The following is a 27,599-nucleotide window of genomic DNA, read 5'->3' on the forward strand; positions in this document are numbered from 1 at the left end:
ACGTAATGTATTTCCTCCCTAGGAGTGTTGGTTGTAATAATTTAAAACGTTTGTGCAAAAGAGTCTGGTATATCTGACAGAGAGAATCCGCCCATTTTAAACAAAGTTTGTGTGAGCCGGAACTGAGATCCGTCCAAAAAATCAGGATTGTTTCTAACCAAAGCCCCCACATAATGGCGTAACTGAAGATAAGTGTAAAAATGGGTATTTGGGAGATTATATTTCCACTTTAGGGCGGCGAATGTTTTAATTTAGCGTGTTCGTGGGTCTATTTACTGGTCCACGGATTTTAGACCCATGTTGTCCCATAGTCGAAATGGCATTGTATCTGATCCCGTAGGAGAGCCTACCTAGGTTTAGCTTTCAACAAAGAATACCAAGAAAACAAAGCAAATTTGACGATAAACGTGAATTGTAAAGTTGTTTAAAATTACATGCCCTGTCTGAATCATGAAAGTTTAATTTTGACTAGAATGTTCCTTTTAATACCTACTTAAAAACTTTTTTAGAAAGATAATCAATAATGTAAAATTTGTAAAAAATATCAATTATCCATACTTTTTAAAAAGAATTGTTTCTATCCATTGACGTTTGAATAGCTACACTTACTTGTAGTGTTGCAAAAGGTATTCATCATGAATAAATATTAACATTAAGTAAGCATTTTTTACAACAAACTTTTTAAATACAAGTGATATAAATTTAGTTGTTTTTGTTTTGTAATGTTGTAAGTATCACATGTAGAGAGTATACCTTAATGGGGTTCAAAAATAGTGCACACACCTTAGAGTATGGCTAGTAACTTAACTTCTTAAAAGGAAAGTGCTCCACTTTAAAGTGTTTCTTATGATCCATTTTACCTGCTGTAGTTTATTAAAGTATTTACAAATAGATCCTCTACCTTTTTATTTTATCATTTGAAATAGCTGAGTGGGAAATTACACACTCCCAATGGGGGGGGGGGGTGTAGGTTTGCGGAGAGAGGTACTAAAAATCTTAATTTTCAATTGTCACAAATAGAGATAAGGAAACCTTTTTGTTTATACAGAGCACTGATTTTCAAACCTGTCCTCAGGCCTCCCCAACAGGCCAGATTTTCATAATTATCTTGAATGACAATTCCCCCCCCCTTGTCCGCCTCCCTTTTCTTCAATCCTTCCTGTTTACTTTCTTCTTCCAATTCCTCTAGGATTTGTGTAAGTGATTGTCCCATTTCTCCTTCCCTGTTTCCATTTTTAGGTATTGTCAAATTTTTTTCTCAAAGTGTCTCTTCAGGGTGAGTTTGCGTGTGAATTTATTCAGATCAACGAAGAGTTGAAAGGAATTAGGCCCTTTAGTAGGGGCAAAGGATAATTCTTTTTCGAGGGTTTTGGAACATTTTAAGTTATTTTTTCCATGTAACCAGCCTAACCATCTGTGAACTGATTACATTTGATATTCTTTATTATTAATTGATTTTTTTAGTTTTTAAAATATTTGTTGGATGTACACACATTCTATTTTGTACATTCAAATTTTATACATTTAAACTACTTGGGTATATATTGATTACTTCAATATGTGGAGATTAGGGCTAGTCTAGCATAACGTGACAACCCTATATCCAAAAAATTGATCCATAAGGATCTACATATACTCCACTAAGCGCTGTATTTTGTTTCTCTTTATTATATATATATATATATATATATATATATATATATATATATATATATATATATATATATATATATATATATATATATATATATATATATATATATATATATATATAATGTGTGTGTCTGTGTGTGTGTATATATATATATATATATATATATATATATATATATATATATATATATATATAATGTGTGTGTGTATGTGTGTATATATATATATATATATATATATATATATATATATATATATATATATATATATATATATATATATATTATACAGCATGATATGAGAAATCTGCAAAAAAAGTAGTAAAAATGTATATTTTTATTAAAATTGTAATAAACAAGGGTTTTTAAAGAGGGGTCTTTGGGAATATGTATAAAACATTGACCTGAACATAAGGGACTCCTGTCAGCCTGTGTTGCAAAACATGCTTTTGTCAATAACAGAAATGCATTAAAGCACATTTCAGTTTTGAGCTTTGTCTCGTTTAAAGAGAATCTCATAGAGCGCAGTTTTATAATCATTTTAGGTGACTCACTCACAATGTACACATTACTTATGATTGCTGTTGAGTCGTGTGACATTATCTGCAGGGAGTGGTTTTATATTTAAGCACTTCACTGTAGTCATCTCAGGCTTCTGTTTGGGAGTGAGTTATAATAGTGTTTACTATGTAAGGCTTTAACAAATCCCAGGAGCCAGGGAATCGCAGTCCTAACATTTGTCACTGTGAATTATTCTACCTATATCTACACAAACACCCTTTCCCAGCTATTTAATGAGAGCGCGTTTTCTCAATATCCTGCCAAGCTTCTGTGTTTGATATAGATTTGTCATACCCTGTCCTTCGTAATTTAAACAGACTTCAAGGGCATATTCAGTGTCAGTGAAGTTTATCAGAAGACTTCTAACAGGATGGGGTTTATATGAAAAATATGGATAGGGGGGAACTTCCGGGCGGCGGCCATGACAGGTTGCTAGCCTACTTGCTGCTACAAACCTCGGACCAAATTGTTATAATAATAAACTCCTATCGTCTGATCCAGCGCAGAATTACACCATACTTTCTACAACAAATATTTCTCTACAGATCAAAGTTCTTCTCTTCTAAATTGGAGTTTGCTACACTATATCGGATGCAATTAGTGGTTGCGGCCTTCCATCTGAGTACCTTGGCGTCTGTTGTTACTAACAGTGTCATCTTGCAAGTCACTGACTACACTCCTAAAATTGCATCTAATCTGCCTGACTACAGTTTTATTCGGAAGACCAGGAAGTGCGCTAATGATGTTTTGTGGGAGCGGAGCCACCTACTAGCGGAACACCATGATGCATTTAAAAAAATGTTACACGCTGCATTCAAACTCAAGGACAACCTCCTACCTTATACAGCCACCCAACTTGAGCCTGTTTCAACAGAACGAGAGTGCAACAGCACTCTCAGACCCCAGCGCTATGCAATAGAACAACAGCGAGAGAACAACAGAATCTTATCACCATGCTGCCCATAGTGAAACATGGGGAGATGGTTGATGCGCACATAAGTGTTAATGTAAGGATTGTTGCCTTATCATGGATGATTAACAGCAACGTAGCTGCAAATCAACAAACCCTTTAATCTAACCAGGCAACTGAACTATGTACACTCAAAAGAACCCCGGTTGAAAACCGCATTCAAGGCCAAAAAAAACTATGGCCACAAATGGAATTTTTCATAACGATCCTTCCTTCAAATGTGTCTCTATCCAGGGAACTATCACAATTCAAACGGAAGGCAGACATCACATCGAGCGCACTGGGGAACCATTGCCCCCTATTACCTGCCGGAGTGGGGTAGCTATGTAATACACTTCATGGGGCTCTTATTTATCTGCTGCTTAGAGTGCACTGATATAAGTTCAGTTCATACTAAATGAACATTTAGCTACCTGTTTCTCTTCATAGTTGTAGATCCCATGCTTCTACATTTGTCTTATTATATGGGTTATTATGCTTTATTACAATTTTCATTTTACCATTTTATGGATGTTAAGCTACAGATCATTGCTGGGTTACAATATATAGGAGTCTCACAAAGGATTCATTGTGCTCTGCACTTTATGTATGCTACTGCTAATTTCAACCTAACATGTCTATATGCAAATTATGATTAACCACTTAAGGAACCCATGGTTCATCTTTTACTACCTAATTTACTGAGATACCCTATCCGTTTTTATATTTATAAGCTCCTAACACTACTCATGAATCTCCTTATTGTTTTATAATATCAATTGAGGCATGTTCACACGTTACACATAGCCCTACTTATACGCTCCTTTGACGCTCACAGCAACAAGCTTTTACAGTTGCTTCTTTATTTATACCCTGGAGTACAGGATAGCCTTTAACCACTATTAATATCCCTAGAGCTCTAGTTTAACATTTTGAACTGACGCATGTTGCCAGGGGCCAGGGCAACATGATGTCTACTCTTTTTGCCAATAAAGATCAATACTAGAGCTTTGGACATAGCTTTTTACACCTTAACAAAATCTAAAGTATGCACCTATAAGCTTTACATCTCCTTCTATGAACGTCTGCTGTCATTGTCCTGTCTATTGCTAACCCTGTGCTGTGGCATGATTGTAAGATGCTACAAAAGTCCAATTAACACCCTCTGTGCTGTTGGCAGTTTAGTCTCTCATATTATAAATTTGGAGCTCATACTTGGCTTGGTCCCTTTCATGTAGCCTCCGACTCCCTTATCTGCAAGCCCTTCTAACTCATGTAGATAAATTTTCCTATTTTAAGCGCCTCTCTACTTCATAATAAGCATTAAAAGGTTCTTATCTAGCTATATTACAGGCAGAGCCCTATTTATAATTTCTTTAATTACTTGATGCAATATTACCTTGTTATAGTATTATGTTAAATCACTTTCTCTCCTACTTTTAGTTAATAAAAAACAGATGTGTAAACCAATATACACCACGAAGCGCTGTTATATCTATATCATAGAATGTAAATACAAAGTTATAAATTCAAAATTATAATGCTTATATCAGATATGTTATGATAAACTGAATGAACCATAAATGTTCAATGGACCAGTTTATTATACAATCCGGTGATATTTGGTCAGTCCAGAAAGTACTCACTTTAGAGCAGCAGGTGTGAAAAATCAGTCTAAAAATACCAAGTAGTCCAGCAGCTCCTCTTGAATACGGACAACTCCAGGGATACCAATGAAAAACAAAAACTGTAATGAGAAATGGAGAGAAGCGCGGACTCAAGTGTAGATTATAACTTTTAATCACACTGCACACATAAAATTACACTCAAAAGATATCCATAAAAAGCAAGCACTGTAATATCCAGTTGACGAGCAATCCTCTACTTGGGTATGTTTTGGTCCATACAAACACCCGCTGAGTTGTCACAGAAAAAGTCACTACAAGTAGCGTCTGGTCCGTCAAATCTTGTGCATGGATGTCCCAGTATCGGACGCTCCAACAAGCAGTGCTGCAAGTAACAGGAAGTAAACAAGCCCTCAGCTGTATGCCACAAGATCACAGCGTGCACTCCGGATCTACGGCAGCCTCATAGGGACACAAAAGGAATAGTAGACTTCTACGCGTTTCGTCCCGATCAACGGGACTTTCTCAAGAATAATCAGTTGCGACATGGTCCTTTATAAAAGAGCTGAATTGCTCACACCCCTTAATATGGGTTTTTCCATTGGTTGAAGACACATTATATTAATCTGAGCGCAACCATAAAATACATTAAAAAGTGCAATGTACCTAATAAGCTACATATGTAATACTATAAATAGATAAAAAACGCAATTTGATATGAGCACACAGGTTATACACTAGCACATATTGAAATTGCATAAAAATAGGCAACATAGTATTAATACAAATACACAATAAATACATAATTAAAAAGACTTGAAAAAATATTAAGTTCATATTACTATAAAAAGAGTGTACCTACACAAAAAAACAATTGATGCATGCAAACACATAAAGATGACCCTCATAAAAAATGCATATAATACCAATATAAAAAGAAACTTCATGTCCAAATTAATACTAAAAATTTCATATAATAATTTGTTACTTACAAATATACAAATTATCCTAAATGACAAGCTTCAAACTAGACCTACATAAGAAAAAACAATAGAGATAAAAAAGCAATAATTAGATTTATCATAAAAATGCTTGTATATCTAAATCAATATTCAGCCCTTTAGGTTCAAGACACATTTTTAATCCAAAAAGTTTCTCTCTGTCTGAGAGTAATCTATTAGTGTCCCATTTATCAGGAGCTACCCATTCAATGATTTTAATGCTCAAATCTAAGGGGTTCTGATTGTGGTATACTTTGAAATGATAGGAAACAATATGATTTTCAAAACCCGATTCTATATTCCTAATATGTTCTCTTAATCTATATTTGATTTTACGTTTAGTTCTTCCAATATAGATTTTGCCACATTTGCAAATTAATTGGTAAATAACGTATGTAGTATGGCAAGTACATCTATATTTACATTTATTTGATCTACTCCCATCAAAGTTAAAAAATAAATTGTGGTTACTGCGTATGCGAGAGCACATTATGCAGTCAGACATGGATACAAACCCACCTGGGCTCCACACCAACTAGTTAGTGTGCCCGTTTGTGCTGGTTGCCTGAGTTTTGTAGGAGCGATTATAGTTTTTTTATATCCTTTTTTTTTCTCCTAGAAACTACCTCAGGTTTATCACTCAATATATTATGTAATATTGGATCTAATTTGAGTACTTTCCAATGCTTGTTTAGGATACTCTTAATCTTATGATGTTGGTTATTGCATCTAGTGATAAACTTTAGATTATCTTGTTTAGGTAATATGGGCTTTTTATCATTCTTTTTATGTTAATTATTTATAAGGTGTAACCTATCCATTTTCAGAACTTTCATTTTTGCCTCATCCAACAATGTAGAATTATATCCTTTCTCTAAAAATGTATCATTTAAAATATCCGCCTCTCTGTTGAAATCTTCCATATGGGTACAATTACGTCTAATTCTCTGGTATTGTCCTATAGGGACATTATTTTTCCATTGTTTATAATGGCCACTTTTTGCATTAAGGAGACTATTCCTATCAGTCGCTTTACGGTAATTTTTTTACACATACGCTGTTGGAGTTAATGTCATTTATATAAAATTAAATCTAAAAAGGGAATCGACTCAGAGGAACTTTCGTACATAAATTTTAATTTATAATTATTACAATTAATATGCAAAATAAATTCTTCTATTTTTTCTTTCGGTCCTTGCCAAATACCGTAATTAAAATGTCATCTATAAATCTATAATATTTGAAAATATTCTCTAAAAAGGGATTATACCACCAGATAAAACTATTTTCAAATTGAGACGTATAAAGGTTGGCATACGATGGGGCAAAAGTGGTCCCCATCGCCGTGCCTTGTACCTGTTGATAAAAAATCCCTTCAAATAAAAAATAATTGTGGCTTAATATAAAATATATAGCATCCACAATAAATTGAATTTGAGATGGTGGTAGATGACTGGTACTCAGGCAGTCCTTGATAGCTGCTAAACCTTTCAGATGAGGTATGCTCGTATATAGAGCAGCAGCATCACAAGTGATCCAAACAAAATCATTTTTCAATGTTATACCCTCCAATTTCTTTATAACATCAATTGTGTCTCTGAGATAGGCTCTAGTTGACACTACTAAAGATTGTATGTGAAAATGTATCAAAATACATTGATTTCTATTTAAAGAGCCTATCCCAGAGACAATAGGCCTACCTGGGGGATTCAGGGGGTCTTTATGGACTTTCGGCAAATGATAAAAACAAGCTATTTTTGGAGCTACTTCATAAAGAAAATTTAAATTCCTCCATAGTTAAAATGTTAATAGCTTTTGCTTCAGTTAAAAATATACATAATTCCTTCTTGAATTTCTCAGTGGGATTATATGTTAGAGGTAGATATGTCTCAGCATCCTTTAATAAACGATAGGCTTCCTTTAAATAAGCACTCTTGTTTTGGACAACAATGCCACCCCTTTGTCCGCGGCTCTAAAAACAATATCAGTAGTGTCACTGATTGTTTTTAATGCTATTTGTTCTTCTTTAGAAAGGTTATCCCTACAATATTGTAATTGATATTGCGGTATTTTGGATAGGGATTCTATATCCTGACATACTAGTTTATTGAATATTTTAATATATTCGTTTGACTATGGATGGGATAGAAAATAGATTTTACGTTTTAGGGAGCAATGTTTTATAGGAAATTCCTCACATCATCATACGTGGATAAGTTTGATAAGTTAAAATCTATCTCTGTATTCTCTATTTCTGAACTTCTTCCCAGGTTTTCAAGAACATTAAAGGGACATTATACACTCATTTTTCTTTGCATTTATGTTTTGTAGATGATCTATTTATATAGCCCATAAAGTTTTATTTAAAAAAGAATGTATAGTTTTACTTATTTTTAAATAACATTGCTCTAATTTTCAGACTCCTAACCAAGCCCCAAAGTTTTATGTGAATACCGTCAGCTACCTTCTCCAGCTTGCTTCTGTTTGTGTAAAGGGTCTTTTCATATGCAAAAGAAGGGGGGGGGGGAGTGTCTTATTTCCCACTTGCAATGGACTTTCCAACTACCTTTTCAACAGAGCTAAACTGAAAGCTTCTAAGTCTTTAAACAGTTATATACTGGATTTTTATATCAGTATCTGTGCATCTTGTTCTTTATAGTAATGTCTATTACATGCAGTTATATGAAAATGAGTGTATACTGTCCCTTTAATTGTATCAATGTCGGCATCATTTAATATTTCACAATTTGTTGAGTTGTCAATTCCCGAGTTCTTGGAAAAATAATGTTTCAGAGTAACTTTCCTAATAAACCTTTGAATATCAATATATAAATCAAAAAAATTGGGAGGGCTGGTAGGAGCAAAGTGTAGACCTTTCATAAGTAGTAGTACTTTTAGTTAATATATAGGCTGGGCCCAAAAGTGGCCTACTAACTTCTAAGAGAGATATCTCAGGCTCACCCTTCCCCCTCCTAATTGTTGCTGCTTGGTCAGGTCCAAAAGTGGCATATTGAGTCCCATATGGGAAGTTCCAGATAGAAGGGGAATTTGCTATGTTTAAACTCATATGTAATAACTGGAGTACTGTCTTGCACTTCTGTAACGCATGATTGAGGAAAACTCTGTATTCTACTTCATGGTATTGTATTGTATTGTTTGAAAATCCCAATAAATAAATAAAATAAATGGATAGGCTCTAACTTAAAGGGACATTCAGTCAAAATTTAAATACACATAGATGAATTACATCTTTGAATAGAAACATATTTTCAATATAAATGTATTAGCAAAAACACTTCTAGTGAAAGTTATCACTGGTTTAGTGTTAACATTTTTCTCTGCACGAGCATGTGAAGAATAGCTAGATATTCTCAGTGTACCAGCATTTTAAATACTGCAGCATCTTAGAGTGCCAGTGGGGCTTGTATAATGTCAGCAATTAATAAGCTGAGTCATTATCAGAGGGTACAAGCACCTTAGGCTCTCTGAGCAAGTGCTGTGTTTAAAATGCTGGTTCATGGTGTATACTTAAAGGGACATTTAACACCAGAATTTTTGATGTTTTAAAAGATAGATAATCCCTTAATTACCAAATCCCCAGTTTTGCATAACCAACACCGTTATATTAATACACTTTTTACCTCTGTGATAACCTTGTATCTAAGCCTCTGCAGACTGCCCCCTTATTTCAGTTCTTTTGAGAGACTTGCATTTTAGCCAATCAGTTCTCACTCCTCGGTAAATTCACATGCATGAGGTGAAAAACTGTCAAAATGCATTTAGATTAGAGGCGGCCTTCAAGGTCTAAGAAATTTGGCATATGAACCTCCTCGGTTTAGCTTTCAACTAAGAATACCAAGAGAACAAAGCAAAATTGGTGATAAAAGTAAATTGGGAAGTTGTTTAAAATTACATGCCCTATTTGAATCATGAAAGTTTTTTTTGGACTTGACTGTCCCTTAAATACACTTTTGAAACGGCTATAGCTTTTATTAGAAGCATTTTTGCTAATACATTTATATTACAACAAATGCTTTTATTCAAAACTGAAATGCATCCATGTGGATTTAATTTTTTTGGCTGGAATGACCCTTTAAACCAAACTGATCTTTAGCCCATCACTCATATGCCAATACCAGTGGTATCTCACAAGTGAACAGGAACGCGTATGCTTGAGATTTTGGCAACTGTATTCATTCTGTGCTCTGGCCTCATGAGTACAGCTAAAACAATCACTCAACCATGTAGAGAAAAAAAGCTGGCACTCCGTCTAGACGTGTTTCAGCTGACTGCTTTAATGATAGATGTATGCAAACATCAGATTGACCATCACGTACACAGTATTCAGTAATTTTTTTAAGCTAAAACTAATGGATGTGTACTAATCCCTTATGATACATAATGGGACAGTAATTTAATTAATCCAGTTCAAAATATTTAAAGTCACGGTGCTATCAAAATAAAATACCTCCATAGACTTGAAAATGATGCTATTTCTACTGCTGAAACAATACCTGACACTTTACAGCCAAATCTAACCTCTAACTTACTAGCTTAGTAGAAAAATAAATGGTGGGGATTCTAGGAAGTGTCAGAAGATTAAATAATATTTTCTTCCTAAATGGAAAGAGTCCACAGCTGCATTCATTACTTTTGGGAAATAAGAACCTGGCCACCAGGAGGAAGCAAAGACACCCCAGCCAAAGGCTTAAATACTCCTCCCACTTCCCTCATCCCCCAGTCATTCTTTGTCTTTTGTCCCAGGAGGTTGGCAGAGAAGTGTCAGAAGTTTGTTTTGTCTCTTATGGAGGGTAGTACTCTTTGACATGGGACGGGAGTTTTAAGGAATCCTATCAGTCTTTCAGTGAGGGCCTGGATGAAAGTTAGAGTCCGGAGATGCAGGGAGAGTCTTTCTGCGAAACCATCCCGACTCATATTAACAGCTCCACAAGCAATCAGCATTGTCAAACTTCGCTTCGCTGCCTGCTTTCTTCTCTCAAGTCCATTGCAGAGGCGCTGCTACTATTCGTCACACTTGAAGGGCTGTGTTCCTGTTCCATGGCGTAGATTCCGGTAAAATAGTTTAATTTTGCGATTATGCGCCTGCAAAGTTTATTTGCGTTTGTGCTCATGCCCGATCGTCCCGGGTCTACCGGCCTTGGGTGGGCCTATACAGTTCCCTGCGGGTGTAGCTGTCCCTGAGTGTTGTGCCTTTCGTTACAGAATAGTGCGTTTTCGCGTTTTACTCAAACGTTTTTGAGTTATTGGAGGATCCTATCCTTAACGGATACGGTAATCCGCAGTATTCTACTTCGAATGGCTCACCTCATTAGAAATGAGGGGATGAAATAATTTCCAAATTGTCTGCTTATTGAGATCTTTCCCAGTTTTTTGTTGGAAGATCAGGGTTCCGTTTGGCTGGTCCTGCGGGTATGCCTGTTTTCTTCCTGGGCGTTAACCTACGGGATGACTTATATTTTCTTTATCCAGTTAGGATGTCTTTTAATTTCGATTATGTGTTTCCTTCGGGAACTTCTGGCATTGATTCTCCCTGGTTGCTTCTTCGGAAGTTTATTAAGGGACACGTTAGTCCTAGTTTTGTCTGTTTTACTTCCCCTCTGAGGGAGGATTTAGCCAACTTGACAGTTATGACCCCATCTGCGGCTGGTCCTGCTGGGATACAGATCTTCTGTCCTGTGGCTTGTTCTGACATGTGGCGCCTGTTCTGCCTGGCGGGTCCGGTGGGTTGCTGAGTGCTCACATTATTATTTGTGTGTCTTCTTGTTTTTCCTTACAAGTTCAGCTAAACACTCTAAAAGGATCCATATGGCTGGAAGGTTTGTGTCAGTCCTTATTCAGAATTCAATCTGGTGACCGGGTCAGGGGAGTTCCGCAGCGTCACTCTCTATGCTCCGATTCCTCGGGGCCTAGAGTTTCTTTCCTCTCTTGGAAGGATTGGGGGCTTAGCACCTCCTTACCGCTGTTTTGAGCGGTTTGGCCTTCTGAGGCTCTGGAATTGTCCTTGGACTTGTCCCTGCTGTGGTCCTCTTCCTGAGACCTTGCGGACTCGTCTGTTCCTTAGGGGGACCTGGTTCCCTTCGGGAGTTGGTTCCTTTGTAGGGACATGGGCAGTGTGGTCTCCTTGAGCTCTGTTTAGGGTTTCTTCCCCGGAGCTGGGGGATTCTTGTTCTTCTTCTTGTTCTTCTTCCCCCTTGTTCTTCTTCTTCTTCCCCCTTGTTCTTCTTCGTCTTCCCCCTTGTTCTTCTTCGTCTTCCCCCTTGTTCTACTTCGTCTTCCCCCTTGTTCTACTTCGTCTTCCCCCTTGTTCTTCTTCGTCTTCCCCCTTGTTCTTCTTCGTCTTCCCCCTTGTTCTTCTTCGTCTTCCCCCTTGTTCTTCTTCGTCTTCCCCCTTGTTCTTCTTCGTCTTCCCCCTTGTTTATCTTCGTCTTCCCCCTTGTTCTTGGTCGTAGGTTGCTGTTGCGCCTAGGGATCTAGTGACCTTGTTTCGGTCTTTAGCTCCTTGGAACGTTGGACTCTGGCAAGGGGTGTTCTCGTTTTCTGGTCGGGACTGGTCTGGTTTTATATCAGATGGGGGATTTTAGTCTCCGGGTTTTTGTTTATTTGGGGGGCTTGGACCTCTCCTCGCTCTGGCTCTTCCGGTGGATGTATTTTTCTTCCGGACTGGTAGGATATAGAGCTGGTCCAGGGTTCCCCAGTTCCAGGAAACTTGTGCGGTGTCCTTGGTTGGGCTAGTTGATCTGGTTCAGTAGACCAGGTTTTTCTGTGTGCCAATGCCCCCTGGGCTTGCCTTTTGCCTATTGGTCGGTTTCCCTTGGTTGGCTTGCTGAAATAGTGTGATGACTTTGTTGCTCTGCAAGCAAAGGGGTTCGCTGTGGAACCTCTGCAGCTACGGCACTGTGTCTGTGTGCTAGCCCCTTAAATCTCAGGGGTTCCTTCCAGGTCAGGGCTTTGGAGATTTGTTCTCTCGGTTCAGCCTATGGCTGTTTCCTGGGGGTAGGTGCTCTGTCCTTCTGGCCCGTTTGCCGGCCCCCCTTTGTTTTGGGAGGGCTTATATCCTTCTTTCGGAAGTGTGGTCCCTATCTTAGGGCTTCTCCTGGCTTCAGGAGGTTAGGACAGACGGGTGGGAGGAGTGTTTAAGCCTTTGGCTGGGGTGTCTTTGACTCCTCCTGGTGGCTAGGTTCTTATTTCCCAAAATTATGAATGCAGCTGTGGACTCTTTCCATCGGAAGAGAAGAAAACTATCAGGTAAGCATAATTTAAGTTATTCACCTAAATGAAGCACAATTTTTTGAATTAATTTTCTAATACAAATATAAGTTTAGCCCTTAAAGGGACACGAAACCCCAAATTTTTCTTTCATGATTTAGGTAAAACATGCAATTTTAAACAACTTTCCAATTTACTTCAATTATCGGATTTGCTTCATTCTCTTTGTTTCATTTATTGAAGGAGCAACAATGTACTACTGGTTTCTAACTGAACACATGGGTGAGCCAATGACAATCGGTATATATTTGCATACACCAATCAGCAGCTAGAACCTAGGTTCTTTGCTGCTCTTGAGCTTGCTGCTCCTGAGCTAAACCTTTCTGCATTGGATAACAAGAAAAGTAAGCAAATTAAATAGAAGAAAATTGGAAAGTTGTTTAAAATTCTATGCTCTGTCTAAATCATGAATGTCTAATTATGACTTTACTGTCCCTTTAAGGGTTTATAAACTAATATGATGGCTGATTGACATCATAATGTTCGTTTAGATATCCTACTAAGAAGTAGTGTGGTGTTGATGTAGGAGTTGAATGGATTTTCTTCTTAAACGGGAAGAGTCCACAGCTGCATTCATTATTTTTGGAAATTCAGAACCTGGCCACCAGGAGGAGGCAAAGACACCCCAGCGAAAGGCTTAAATACCTCCCCCACTTCCCTCATCCCCCAGTCATTCTTTGCCTTTCGTCACAAGAGGTTGGCAAAGAAGTGTCAGAAGTTTGAAAGATAGTCTCTTATAGAGACTCTTCGCAATGGGACTGAAGTTTTAAGTAATCCTGTCAGTCTCTCAGTAAGAGCATGGATGAAAGTTAGAGTCCGGAGATGCAGGGAGTGTCGTCTCTGCAAAACCATCCAGACTCATGTTAACAGCTCCTTGGCAATCAGTGTTGACGAGTTTCGCTGCCTACCTTTATTCACTCAAGTCCATGCCAGAAGCGATGCCACTATCTGTCACACTTGAAGGGCCATGTTCCTGTTCCACTGCGTAGATCGTTTCATTTTATTTCAATATGGGAATGTAATGTTAATGAAAAAAGTCAGGGTCCCAGTGGGACTCATTTTATCTTATGGAATCAAGGGTTAATATCTCCTGTGGGGGGGGGGGTTATTGATGTTTATGGGATTCTGTCTGCTGATGTGTAGTGATACTTGGGCTCAGGGCTATTCGGAACATAACGGCCTTATCATCAGACTGTGCGGTCCTTTTTGGTCTGGCGTGCCTTTTTTGCTAAGCTTACACGGTGCACCGCGTGTGGTCACGTACCTCCATTTCCGTACTCTGACCGAGTGATGACTGAGAGAGTGTGTTAGTTGGTTGTCTGGTTCACAGGAGGTGGTGAGTGCCCCAGCCATTGTGGTTGTAAGGTGCCGTTTAGCTTTTGTCCATGTTTGCAATCTCCAAGTTATGGAGGATTCTGATATTTTAGAGACGGACATCTCTGACTCTGAGTATACGTCTTGTGAGGAGTATTAAATGGCCCGAGTGATCCATGCCCATCAGTTATGTTCCGATTGCTGTGCTAGAGTACTCTTCCCCCGATTCAGGGAGCGTAGAGTGCGTTGAGCCATCCGCCCCTGAGGATTCCATGTCCAGTGAGGCGCGTGCCCCAGAACTTTCTTTTGTACGCAAGCAGGTGTCCCTAGGGCCGTTACTCCTTCTCCGGAAGGTGGCTTGTTTCCTCCAGAGGTTACGGCATGGTTCCGCATGGCCATATCTATGGCGCTGGTGCATTTATATCTCCCAAGAGAAGTATTTCTAAGATACTGTCCGTGTTCGACTTTCTGGGGAAGCGATGGCCTCTGAGGCTTCAGGGGCCCCTCCCTCGGTTCGGGGTCGTCCATTGATCCTGTAGGGGAACATTTTGCCTTCCGTTATAGACTGGCGCGCCTTTGTGTACTACTAACGCATGTTTTGGCGGTGCTGGAGGATTCTAGTCCTACTGGGCCAAGGGATCCTTAGTCTACTGTGCCGAAGTGCAAATTGGGTTAGACGTATGGGGATAAAGCCAATCTCCTTCATGTCTCCATTTTTCTTTTCTTTTAAGTATCTGTTCCAGTTCTGAGCTTAGGAGATTGGGGCCTCTAATCGGCTGGTCCCATTGGCGTAACCATTCTCCTTGGGCGTTCACCCGCAGGTGCTGCCTTCATTATTTTTGATCTGATAGGATGTGTTTAATTTGATTTTATGAAGCTCATGTTTGTTATAGTTTCCGTTTTTGGGAACGTTTCTTCTCTGGAGCTAATACTTGCGATTTTGTGGTCGCTTGGGCACTATCTCGGAAATTGTGCAGTACTATATAATGCATAGTTATGTTTATAGTTTATCGATCCTTTCGGGGCCCTCGACTTACCTTGGACAGTTTCGGAGTGTTCTCGTGCCAGCGGGTCCTGGTCGAGCACTAGATGCAGTTCCTTACGGTTCATGTCACTCACATGGTGCCGATGTACTGTTTTTTTTGTCGGGTGCTGAGCCGTTCACTTCAATAAGTGTTCGTCTTTTTTTTTGTTGCCTCCATTTTAGAAGGAGGAGGGCTGCTTGGGCCCCCCTACCGTTCTACTATTGAGTGGGCCTCTACTGTGGCTTAGTGGTAACATGTCTGAGTATTAAACTCAAGATTAGGAGTTTAAACCCACCCCCATGTGCTACACTTAGGGGGTTTCTGGGATCGGGGCCTGCTGAGGCTCATCGTGTGAGGCCTTTGGCCTTGGAACTGAGGTTTCTCCATTCCCATTGGGTTTGGAGGTTTGGATGACCTCTAGGTATCGGTGGTACCAGATGGATAGCGATACTCTTGGTACCTTCTGGATGTCTAATTTTTGTGACTCGTCCCAGGCACCTCTTGTAGGTTGCTGGGGCTACTTTGTCCCTTTCTCGGGTGGTCGGGTCATCCGTGTTTGGAAGTCCAGGTATGTCCTTGTTACTTCCTCCTTTTAATATCTTGCACACTCCCCTTTTGTTTTCCCCGGCATTCTCCCCTGGTCAACTCGTCTGCCAGAAGTTGTGAGGCTCCCACTGTGTTTTCCTGTGAGATCCAGATTTCCGGGAGACTGATCCTGTAAGGGTCTTTTGGAGATTTTATTTTTGTATTCTTGTATTCGGATGTTGCCAATTTTTTGGACTGGGTCTGTTACCTCGAAAGGAGGGTCAGGGATCTGGTTACTCTGTTGAGTCTTGACCGTGTGCTTCCTGTCGCGCTGCAGGTCTAAGTGACCTGAGGGTTATCTCCCTGCCTAGTGGCTGAGGGTTGAAGTTGATCCTGTGGTGGCAGCTCTTTAAACTTGTTCCTGCCTTGGTGGGGGGGGTCACTGTGTTCATCCCTCCACTGGTTGCTCATGCTGCTGGTGTTGGATGTTTTTCTAAGGTCCTAGATGAGTGTCATCTAGATTTTTTCAGCATTCTCTGTGGGATGGTCTCCCATATTGGCTTGGGGTCAGCTTTGCTGTCTTGAAGCTGGAGTTTGTAATTTCTTGTTTAGAGGTGGCTATGTGTCACAAGATAGCTTTTTCTCTGATGACATACTCATCCTTGTCTACAGGTTCCAAATTTTTTTTAGTTTATGTGGGTTTCCTACCTATGTTTGACTAGTTTAGCTACTGTGTCTGCTAGGCTAGGGTTCAGTGGGGAGCTTGTGGCTTCCTTGTGGCACCATAAGTTGTATGGTGTTGTGTCAGGGATCGCACTTTTTTAGGTGTAGTGTTGATCACTGGTCCTTGCCCTTCTAGGGAGTTCTTCCCTGGGCAGCTGTCTTTAGCAACCTTGGGTTCGCCTTGGTTGTTTCGAGGTTTTCTTTCCTTCATTTGTGGTCCTTTAGACATCTCATGGGTCCTCCATTTTCCCCTCAAGGGTAGGTGTAGGTTCCTACTTCGGGGCGAAGGTTATCTCTGTGTGATCAGAAAAACCGCGAGACTTGGCTCCTTGGGGGGGCTTTTTGTGCTTGATAGATTTAGGGATCTGAGTGGTCTTTAACTTGGCTTTGTAGGTTATTTAACTGATGGGGAGTTACTGGGTCCTTTCAGGTTTTGAACCCCTCGTTCCAGTTTTTTGTAGGGTGTTGGGTTTTATCAGGCTGTGGTGCCATGCAAAGTTGCCGCCTTCTGTACCTGCCCTATTGTTTGCATTCAGTGTCCTCTATAGCTTGGGTATTGTTTTCCCAAAAGTAATGAATGCAGTTGTGGACTCTTCCCGTTTAAGAAGATAAACTTAAATTATGCTTACCTGATCATTTTATTTTCTTCTGACGGGAAGAGTCCACAGCTCAGGAAGGACATGTAATTAGATGGTGTTTACTGTCCCTTTTAAGATAGCACACACTCGTGTCTTTTAAAAGAATATTTGGCCTCCTTTGAAGAAGTCCCTTTATGAATCGAAATTAATGTTGCTTCGCTATATCCACATAGATTTTATGCATAAATGGCTTTTCATAGAACACTTGAATAATTTACATTTATTTGTATTTGCTGATTCCTGTCTGCAATTTTCTCTGTGCCAAAGATTGACAAGTTTGTTTCTGTGCAACTTGTTGGAACCTAGGTTTTCCCCATATCTATCTACTGAGGATAATTAGAGACAAATATAAAAAAGCAATAAAAGACTGTGCAAACAATGTCTTTTTCCTTTCATTGTGGTAAATATAGATATTATATAAACCTGTTACATTTGAGGAAATACGTTATGTTCTTCTAAATTATGAAACTGCAAAGCTTGTTAAATTGCAGCATACTTTCCCAGTATTGCAGTCCCAACGTATTTAGTAAGCAATATTGTATATGGCATCAATGTGTATTGCTCTGACACTGGGCAGTTTGAAGCATTACTTTCAGTTGCTGAAGCAATATTAATTTTGCTGACCATTGTGTGATATATTTTAGATTATGTCAGATGAAGGTATAAAAGTGTAGATAGCAAAAAGTGATTTTTATTTCACAGTGAAATGTAATCTGAATAAGAAAGAAAAAATGTGTGACTTTAATTTAGAAAGTACAGTTTGTACTAATCCTTTGGGGATGATGCTCATTAGCTAATTAGAGACATATAGTATCATTGATGGATAAAAGGTTAAAAGTAAAGGTGGAGCAGATAGAAACAGCAACGTCAAACACATTTTAGACAACTATATATTTGCTATTATTGTGTAATTTCCAAATATACAAATATGAAGAATTTTATATTGTTCTCTATTCGGGACCGTGCAAGGGAATCCTATTCCAGTCGCTTAGGGTCAATAAAGAGGCCAGGATTCCTTTAGCTCTGATTTAGTAAGATTATTTTGATACATGAGAAAGTAAACACTATTTCTGCTGTCTTGCAATAAATTACTAGGTGAGTGTGAAAAATTCTGAATGCATTAACACCTTGTTTTCTGTTGTTAATAGCCAAACTCCACCCTTCTCTTTTCTTATTTGGAAGAGACAATCAGGAATTACTGGAGTAGCTACAGCTAGTCTTATTTTACATGGTTAGGCTTGTGAAGCCTGCCATGTGCACGTCCAATCCTCAGAACTGAATAACTTATCATTTTAATTATTAAATTACAGGAAAGGGGAGCAAAATAAATAAATGAAAATATATTGTAAAGCCTTTTTACTAAATTTAAACAGTTTATATTAAATCTAAAAAGGGTTTAGTGACCATTTAAGCCAGTGTAGCTACTGCTTGTAGGGAGATAAGGGAGTATCCATTATAGAACTTAAGTTCTATTGTTGCTTCCTGTCACATGATATTTTTTGCAGCAATAGTCCTTTTCTGAGCACGGCTTATGTTGCTGGTTATGCATACATCTGTTAGTGCACATACATCCTGTAAGTAGCTTTTTTTTAAAAATTCTTTACCACATCTTTTGGCAAATGACTACCACTGTAAAATGATTATAATGGTAGCAAGAATCTGAATCAGTATTTGTACATAGTAGTTGTTTTAGGAGAATACCGACGTATACCTACTCCAGCTTGCTTCTGTTTGTGTAAAGGGTCTTTTTATATGCAGGGGGAGGGGAAGTGTCTGATATTTCCCACTTGCAGTGGGTGTTCCAGTAACCTTTTAAACAGAGCTAAACTGGAAGCTTCTAATTAAAGGGACATAATACTCCTATGCTAAATCACTTGAAACTGATACAGTATAACTGTAAAAATCTGACAGGAAAATATCACCTGAGCATCTCTATGTAAAAAAGGAAGATATTTTACCTCACAATTTCCTCAGCTCAGCAGAGTAAGTTCTGTGTAAAAAGTTATACTCAGCTGCAGCCCAGCTGCAGCCCAGCTGCAGGTAACAAAAAATAAATGAAGAAATGAACAGCAGCCAAACAGCATCATCAACAGTGCTGATGTCATGAACTCTTTTACTGTGATCTCGTGAGATTTGACTTAACTCTCATGAGATTTCATTGTAAACTTCCCTAAACTGAATAGAGAAATAACATGAGAGTGCACGAGGCTCATCCTTTCAGCTGTCCCAGGACAGACACACTAATATGCTGCTTAGAAATCCTTTACAATGGGATGTGGCTACTGAGTAACTTTTTAGGTAAAATATCTTTCTTTTTAACATAGAGATGTTCATGTGATATTTTCTAGTCAGCTTTTTACAGCTATGCTGCATCACTTTCAAGTGTTTAAACATTTGGGCATTATGGCCCTTTAAGTTTCTAAATGGTTTTATACTGGATTTTTATATCAGTATCTGTGCATATTATTCTTTATAGTAGTGTCTATTACATGCAGTTATATGAAAATTGGTCTATACTGTCCCTTTAAGTATATTCCACTGCTTCGTGTTTTTTTATTACAACAATGAAACAGACTGATTTATATCCCTTTAACACGTTATGTCCTTGATACCAATCACAGGTGCTTCTGTCGTTGCGGCATCAGTGCATCACTGAGGATAGCTTTCATGATTACTATTGTAAAATGTGTCATGCATATTAAAGGGATAGTAAACCCAAAAGATTTATTTTATGATTTGGACAGAACATACAATTTTAAACAACTTTCCAATTTACTTCTATTATCAAATTTGCTTCATTCTCTTGTTATCCATTGCTGAAGAAAAATCATTGCACTACTGGCAGCTCACTGAACATATCTAGTTAGCCAATCACAAGAGACAAATGTGTGCAGACACCAGCAGCTCCCACTAGTGTATGATATCTGCGTATTCTTTTTCAACAAGGGATACTAAGAGAACGAAGCACATTTGAAAATTGAAGTGAATTTAAAAGTGTCTTAAAATGACATGCTCCATATGAATCATGCAAGTTTAATTTTGAATTTCCTATCCCTTCAATAATGCTGCAATTCAACACTAAAATATTTTTCCATATAAAAGGTTTAAGGAGATTTTAGTTTCAACATACAATTCTTTATTTATATATTATTTTTGATGTTTCCTTCTTTTTTTATGGGTTTTAGCTCCTCCAGAAGGGTTAAACACACAGTCAAAGTTGCACTCCTGGAACACATAAATAGTACTCCAGATGAATATAAAGTTAGTGATAGGAGCATACTGGTAAATGCCTGCTCCTGATTGGCTTATCAGTGGCATTTTTATCTGTAGTGACATAGGAGCAAAGAGTTTACTAGGTGTTTAAAATCACTGTAAAAGTGGATTATTTTTTTTTAAATTAGAATGCCCCTTTTAATTTAAAACTCTTTACTTACTTGTTTGTGTATAACCTATTCCTAGGAGCAGATAGCTCACTGACTGAGAGGGACCATTTCCAAAGCCCTGTTGTAAGGCAGGGACCTCCTACCACCAGCAATAAACAATATATATGTAATACAGTTTAAAATAACCTTTTTGAAGAGGCACAGAAAAACAAAAATGACTTCTGTGCACATTTATTTATAGATGATTCTGCCATTCATCACTTTATGGCCCTTGAATTGCTTTAGTGTTTCTATAAAGTTATTTAAAAATTGCACCATTAACTCTTGAATTGCAGTACTTTTGGTAGCTAAGGGGTTAAATTCTGTGTAGATTTTGCTACTTGTCATACTTGACAAACTAGCTACCACTCCTTATTTTAAAATACTATTCTCTTTACATGTCGTTCACTTTGTTTGTATCCCCAGTTTGGTTAATTTTTGTTGTTGTGGTTTTTTTTGTTTTGTTTTTGTAAATCTGATACTTTACCTTATTAGCCAAGCAAGCTTAACATATTTACAGGAGAATATGACTAAAATATGTATAGTTTTCTGGCTACTAGATTTTAAGGATTCAATAGATTTGTCATCCTGATGTATTAAATATTAATGTACAAAATTATCCTGATGATTTTACCCAGTGTATCCTTAAAGTGTGAACAGGTGTTGACATTTTATATGCAACAGTTGCTTTTATATGATTTTATTTGATTTTGTAAGATCAAAAGCAATATAATTTTTATGTAATACTAAAACTTATGTGAACGAAAAAAATAGCCTTACACAGTCTTTAAAAGCAAAGAACAAAAACAGAATTTATGTTTACCTGATAAATTACTTTCTCCAACGGTGTGTCCGGTCCACGGCGTCATCCTTACTTGTGGATATTCTCTTCCCCAACAGGAAATGGCAAAGAGCCCAGCAAAGCTGGTCACATGATCCCTCCTAGGCTCCGCCTACCCCAGTCATTCGACCGACGTTAAGGAGGAATATTAGCATAGGAGAAACCATATGGTACCGTGGTGACTGTAGTTAAAGAAAATAAATTATCAGACCTGATTAAAAAAAACCAGGGCGGGCCGTGGACCGGACACACCGTTGGAGAAAGTAATTTATCAGGTAAACATAAATTCTGTTTTCTCCAACATAGGTGTGTCCGGTCCACGGCGTCATCCTTACTTGTGGGAACCAATACCAAAGCTTTAGGACACGGATGAAGGGAGGGAGCAAATCAGGTCACCTAAATGGAAGGCACCACGGCTTGCAAAACCTTTCTCCCAAAAATAGCCTCAGAAGAAGCAAAAGTATCAAACTTGTAAAATTTGGTAAAAGTGTGCAGTGAAGACCAAGTCGCTGCCCTACATATCTGATCAACAGAAGCCTCGTTCTTGAAGGCCCATGTGGAAGCCACAGCCCTAGTGGAATGAGCTGTGATTCTTTCGGGAGGCTGCCGTCCGGCAGTCTCGTAAGCCAATCTGATGATGCTTTTAATCCAAAAAGAGAGAGAGGTAGAAGTTGCTTTTTGACCTCTCCTTTTACCGGAATAAACAACAAACAAGGAAGATGTTTGTCTAAAATCCTTTGTAGCATCTAAATAGAATTTTAGAGCGCGAACAACATCCAAATTGTGCAACAAACGTTCCTTCTTTGAAACTGGTTTCGGACACAGAGAAGGTACGATAATCTCCTGGTTAATGTTTTTGTTAGAAACAACTTTTGGAAGAAAACCAGGTTTAGTACGTAAAACCACCTTATCTGCATGGAACACCAGATAAGGAGGAGAACACTGCAGAGCAGATAATTCTGAAACTCTTCTAGCAGAAGAAATTGCAACTAAAAACAAAACTTTCCAAGATAATAACTTAATATCAACGGAATGTAAGGGTTCAAACGGAACCCCCTGAAGAACTGAAAGAACTAAATTGAGACTCCAAGGAGGAGTCAAAGGTTTGTAAACAGGCTTAATTCTAACCAGAGCCTGAACAAAGGCTTGAACATCTGGCACAGCTGCCAGCTTTTTGTGAAGTAACACAGACAAGGCAGAAATCTGTCCCTTCAGGGAACTTGCAGATAATCCTTTTTCCAATCCTTCTTGAAGGAAGGATAGAATCTTAGGAATCTTAACCTTATCCCAAGGGAATCCTTTAGATTCACACCAACAGATATATCTGAGAACCCTCGCTTCGATAAGATCAAGCGTTCAATCTCCAAGCAGTCAGCTGGAGTGAAACCAGGTTCGGATGTTCGAACGGACCCTGAACAAGAAGGTCTCGTCTCAAAGGTAGCTTCCAAGGTGGAGCCGATGACATATTCACCAGATCTGCATACCAAGTCCTGCGTGGCCACGCAGGAGCTATCAAGATCACCGACGCCCTCTCCTGATTGATCCTGGCTACCAGCCTGGGGATGAGAGGAAACGGCGGGAACACATAAGCTAGTTTGAAGGTCCAAGGTGCTACTAGTGCATCCACTAGAGCCGCCTTGGGATCCCTGGATCTAGACCCGTAGCAAGGAACTTTGAAGTTCTGACGAGAGGCCATTAGATCCATGTCTGGAATGCCCCACAGTTGAGTGACTTGGGCAAAGATTTCCGGATGGAGTTCCCACTCCCCCGGATGCAATGTCTGACGACTCAGAAAATCCGCTTCCCAATTTTCCACTCCTGGGATGTGGATAGCGGACAGGTGGCAGGAGTGAGACTCCGCCCAAAGAATGATTTTGGTCACTTCTTCCATCGCTAGGGAACTCCTTGTTCCCCCCTGATGGTTGATGTACGCAACAGTTGTCATGTTGTCTGATTGAAACCGTATGAACTTGGCCCTCGCTAGCTGAGGCCAAGCCTTGAGAGCATTGAATATCGCTCTCAGTTCCAGAATATTTATCGGTAGAAGAGATTCTTCCCGAGACCAAAGACCCTGAGCTTTCAGGGATTCCCAGACCGCGCCCCAGCCCATCAGACTGGCGTCGGTCGTGACAATGACCCACTCTGGTCTGCGGAATGTCATCCCTTGTGACAGGTTGTCCAGGGACAGCCACCAACGGAGTGAGTCTCTGGTCCTCTGATTTACTTGTATCTTCGGAGACAAGTCTGTATAATCCCCATTCCACTGACTGAGCATGCACAGTTGTAATGGTCTTAGATGAATGCGCGCAAAAGGAACTATGTCCATTGCCGCTACCATCAACCCGATCACTTCCATGCACTGAGCTATGGAAGGAAGAGGAACGGAATGAAGTATCCGACAAGAGTCTAGAAGCTTTGTTTTTCTTGCCTCTGTCAGAAATATCCTCATTTCTAAGGAGTCTATTATTGTTCCCAAGAAGGGAACCCTTGTTGACGGAGATAGAGAACTCTTTTCCACGTTCACTTTCCATCCGTGAGATCTGAGAAAGGCCAGGACTATGTCCGTGTGAGCCTTTGCTTGAGGAAGGGACGACGCTTGAATCAGAATGTCGTCCAAGTAAGGTACTACAGCAATGCCCCTTGGTCTTAGCACAGCTAGAAGGGACCCTAGTACCTTTGTGAAAATCCTTGGAGCAGTGGCTAATCCGAAAGGAAGCGCCACGAACTGGTAATGCTTGTCCAGGAATGCGAACCTTAGGAACCGATGATGTTCCTTGTGGATAGGAATATGTAGATACGCATCCTTTAAATCCACCGTGGTCATGAATTGACCTTCCTGGATGGAAGGAAGAATAGTTCGAATGGTTTCCATCTTGAACGATGGAACCTTGAGAAACTTGTTTAAGATCTTGAGATCTAAGATTGGTCTGAACGTTCCCTCTTTTTTGGGAACTATGAACAGGTTGGAGTAGAACCCCATCCCTTGTTCTCTTAAAGGAACAGGATGAATCACTCCCATTTTTAACAGGTCTTCTACACAATGTAAGAATGCCTGTCTTTTTATGTGGTCTGAAGACAACTGAGACCTGTGGAACCTCCCCCTTGGGGGAGGCCCCTTGAATTCCAGAAGATAACCTTGGGAGACTATTTCTAGTGCCCAAGGATCCAGAACATCTCTTGCCCAAGCCTGAGCGAAGAGAGAGAGTCTGCCCCCCACCAGATCCGGTCCCGGATCGGGGGCCAACATTTCATGCTGTCTTGGTAGCAGTGGCAGGTTTCTTGGCCTGTTTTCCCTTGTTCCAGCCTTGCATTGGTCTCCAAGCTGGCTTGGCTTGAGAAGTATTACCCTCTTGCTTAGAGGACGTAGCACTTTGGGCTGGTCCGTTTCTACGAAAGGGACGAAAATTAGGTTTATTTTTTGCCTTGAAAGGCCGATCCTGAGGAAGGGCGTGGCCCTTACCCCCAGTGATATCAGAGATAATCTCTTTCAAGTCAGGGCCAAACAGCGTTTTCCCCTTGAAAGGAATGTTAAGTAGCTTGTTCTTGGAAGACGCATCAGCCGACCAAGATTTCAACCAAAGCGCTCTGCGCGCCACAATAGCAAACCCAGAATTCTTAGCCGCTAATCTAGCCAATTGCAAAGTGGCGTCTAGGGTAAAAGAATTAGCCAATTTGAGAGCATTGATTCTGTCCATAATCTCCTCATAAGGAGGAGAATCACTATCGACCGCCTTTATCAGCTCATCGAACCAGAAACATGCGGCTGTAGCGACAGGGACAACGCATGAAATTGGTTGTAGAAGGTAACCCTGCTGAACAAACATCTTTTTAAGTAAACCTTCTAATTTTTTATCCATAGGATCTTTGAAAGCACAACTATCCTCTATGGGTATAGTGGTGCGTTTGTTTAAAGTGGAAACCGCTCCCTCGACCTTGGGGACTGTCTGCCATAAGTCCTTTCTGGGGTCGACCATAGGAAACAATTTTTTAAATATGGGGGGAGGGACGAAAGGAATACCGGGCCTTTCCCATTCTTTATTAACAATGTCCGCCACCCGCTTGGGTATAGGAAAAGCTTCTGGGAGCCCCGGCACCTCTAGGAACTTGTCCATTTTACATAGTTTCTCTGGGATGACCAACTTGTCACAATCATCCAGAGTGGATAATACCTCCTTAAGCAGAATGCGGAGATGTTCCAACTTAAATTTAAATGTAATCACATCAGGTTCAGCTTGTTGAGAAATGTTCCCTGAATCAGTAATTTCTCCCTCAGACAAAACCTCCCTGGCCCCATCAGACTGGGTTAGGGGCCCTTCAGAAACATTATTATTAGCGTCGTCATGCTCTTCAGTATCTAAAACAGAGCAGTCGCGCTTACGCTGATAAGTGTTCATTTTGGCTAAAATGTTTTTGACAGAATTGTCCATTACAGCCGTTAATTGTTGCATAGTAAGGAGTATTGGCGCGCTAGATGTACTAGGGGCCTCCTGAGTGGGCAAGACTCGTGTAGACGAAGGAGGGAATGATGCAGTACCATGCTTACTCCCCTCACTTGAGGAATCATCTTGGGCATCATTGTCATTGTCACATAAATCACATTTATTTAAATGAATAGGAATTCTGGCTTCCCCACATTCAGAACACAGTCTATCTGGTAGTTCAGACATGTTAAACAGGCATAAACTTGATAACAAAATACAAAAAACGTTTTAAAATAAAACCGTTACTGTCACTTTAAATTTTAAACTGAACACACTTTATTACTGCAATTGCGAAAAAACATGAAGGAATTGTTCAAAATTCACCAAATTTTCACCACAGTGTCTTAAAGCCTTAAAAGTATTGCACAGCAAATTTGGAAGCTTTAACCCTTAAAATAACGGAACCGGAGCCGTTTTGACCCCTTTACAGTCCCTGGTATCTGCTTTGCTGAGACCCAACCAAGCCCAAAGGGGAATACGATACCAAATGACGCCTTCAGAAAGTCTTTTCTAAGTATCAGAGCTCCTCTCACATGCGACTGCATGCCATGCCTCTCAAAAACAAGTGCGCAACACCGGCGCGAAAATGAGGCTCTGCCTATGCTTTGGGAAAGCCCCTAAAGAATAAGGTGTCTAAAACAGTGCCTGCCGATATTATTATATCAAAATACCCAAATAAAATGATTCCTCAAGGCTAAATATGTGTTAATAATGAATCGATTTAGCCCAGAAAAAGTCTACAGTCTTAATAAGCCCATGTGAAGCCCTTATTTACAATCGTAATAAACATGGCTTACCGGATCCCATAGGGAAAATGACAGCTTCCAGCATTACATCGTCTTGTTAGAATGTGTCATACCTCAAGCAGCAAGAGACTGCACACTGTTCCCCCAACTGAAGTTAATTGCTCTCAACAGTCCTGTGTGGAACAGCCATGGATTTTAGTGACGGTTGCTAAAATCATTTTCCTCATACAAACAGAAATCTTCATCTCTTTTCTGTTTCTGAGTAAATAGTACATACCAGCACTATTTCAAAATAACAAACTCTTGATTGAATAATAAAAACTACAGTTAAACACTAAAAAACTCTAAGCCATCTCCGTGGAGATGTTGCCTGTACAACGGCAAAGAGAATGACTGGGGTAGGCGGAGCCTAGGAGGGATCATGTGACCAGTGGAGGCTCCTCCATTTGAGCACAATCGCACGTGCCCCCCTCAGAAGCCCAGAAGAAGCCCAGAAGATAGAAAGAAAAAACAGAAGAAAAAATATATAATTTTTCCAATAGCCCCCTACTGTAAAAATTATATTTTTTTTTTGTCCCCCAAAAAATTCAAACAGTTTGTTTAAGAAGGAAAAAAAAATTTTTTTATTTTTTATTCTATCATTTATACACTAACCGCACGTGCGGTAGCTAGATATATGGCAGTGTGCTATGCGCATCTTAAATTTGCAGCCTGCGCAGCTCCCAGCCTCCCCATCCCTATACTTTGTGTATTGCACACTTCAGACTGTGCGATCTGTGGGAGGTGTTATTCACAGAGAAAGGCAGCAG

At 39.5% G+C, this 27,599-nt stretch overlaps 1 protein-coding gene across 7 annotated transcripts in view; it reads left to right on the forward strand.

The window, feature by feature from the left end:
- RELCH (RAB11 binding and LisH domain, coiled-coil and HEAT repeat containing) overlaps positions 1-27,599 on the forward strand; it is a 388,739-nt gene that overhangs the window by 38,058 nt on the left and 323,082 nt on the right. The window lies entirely within an intron of this gene.

This window comes from Bombina bombina, chromosome 5 (genome assembly GCF_027579735.1).
Source record: "Bombina bombina isolate aBomBom1 chromosome 5, aBomBom1.pri, whole genome shotgun sequence".
Lineage (NCBI taxonomy): Eukaryota > Metazoa > Chordata > Amphibia > Anura > Bombinatoridae > Bombina > Bombina bombina.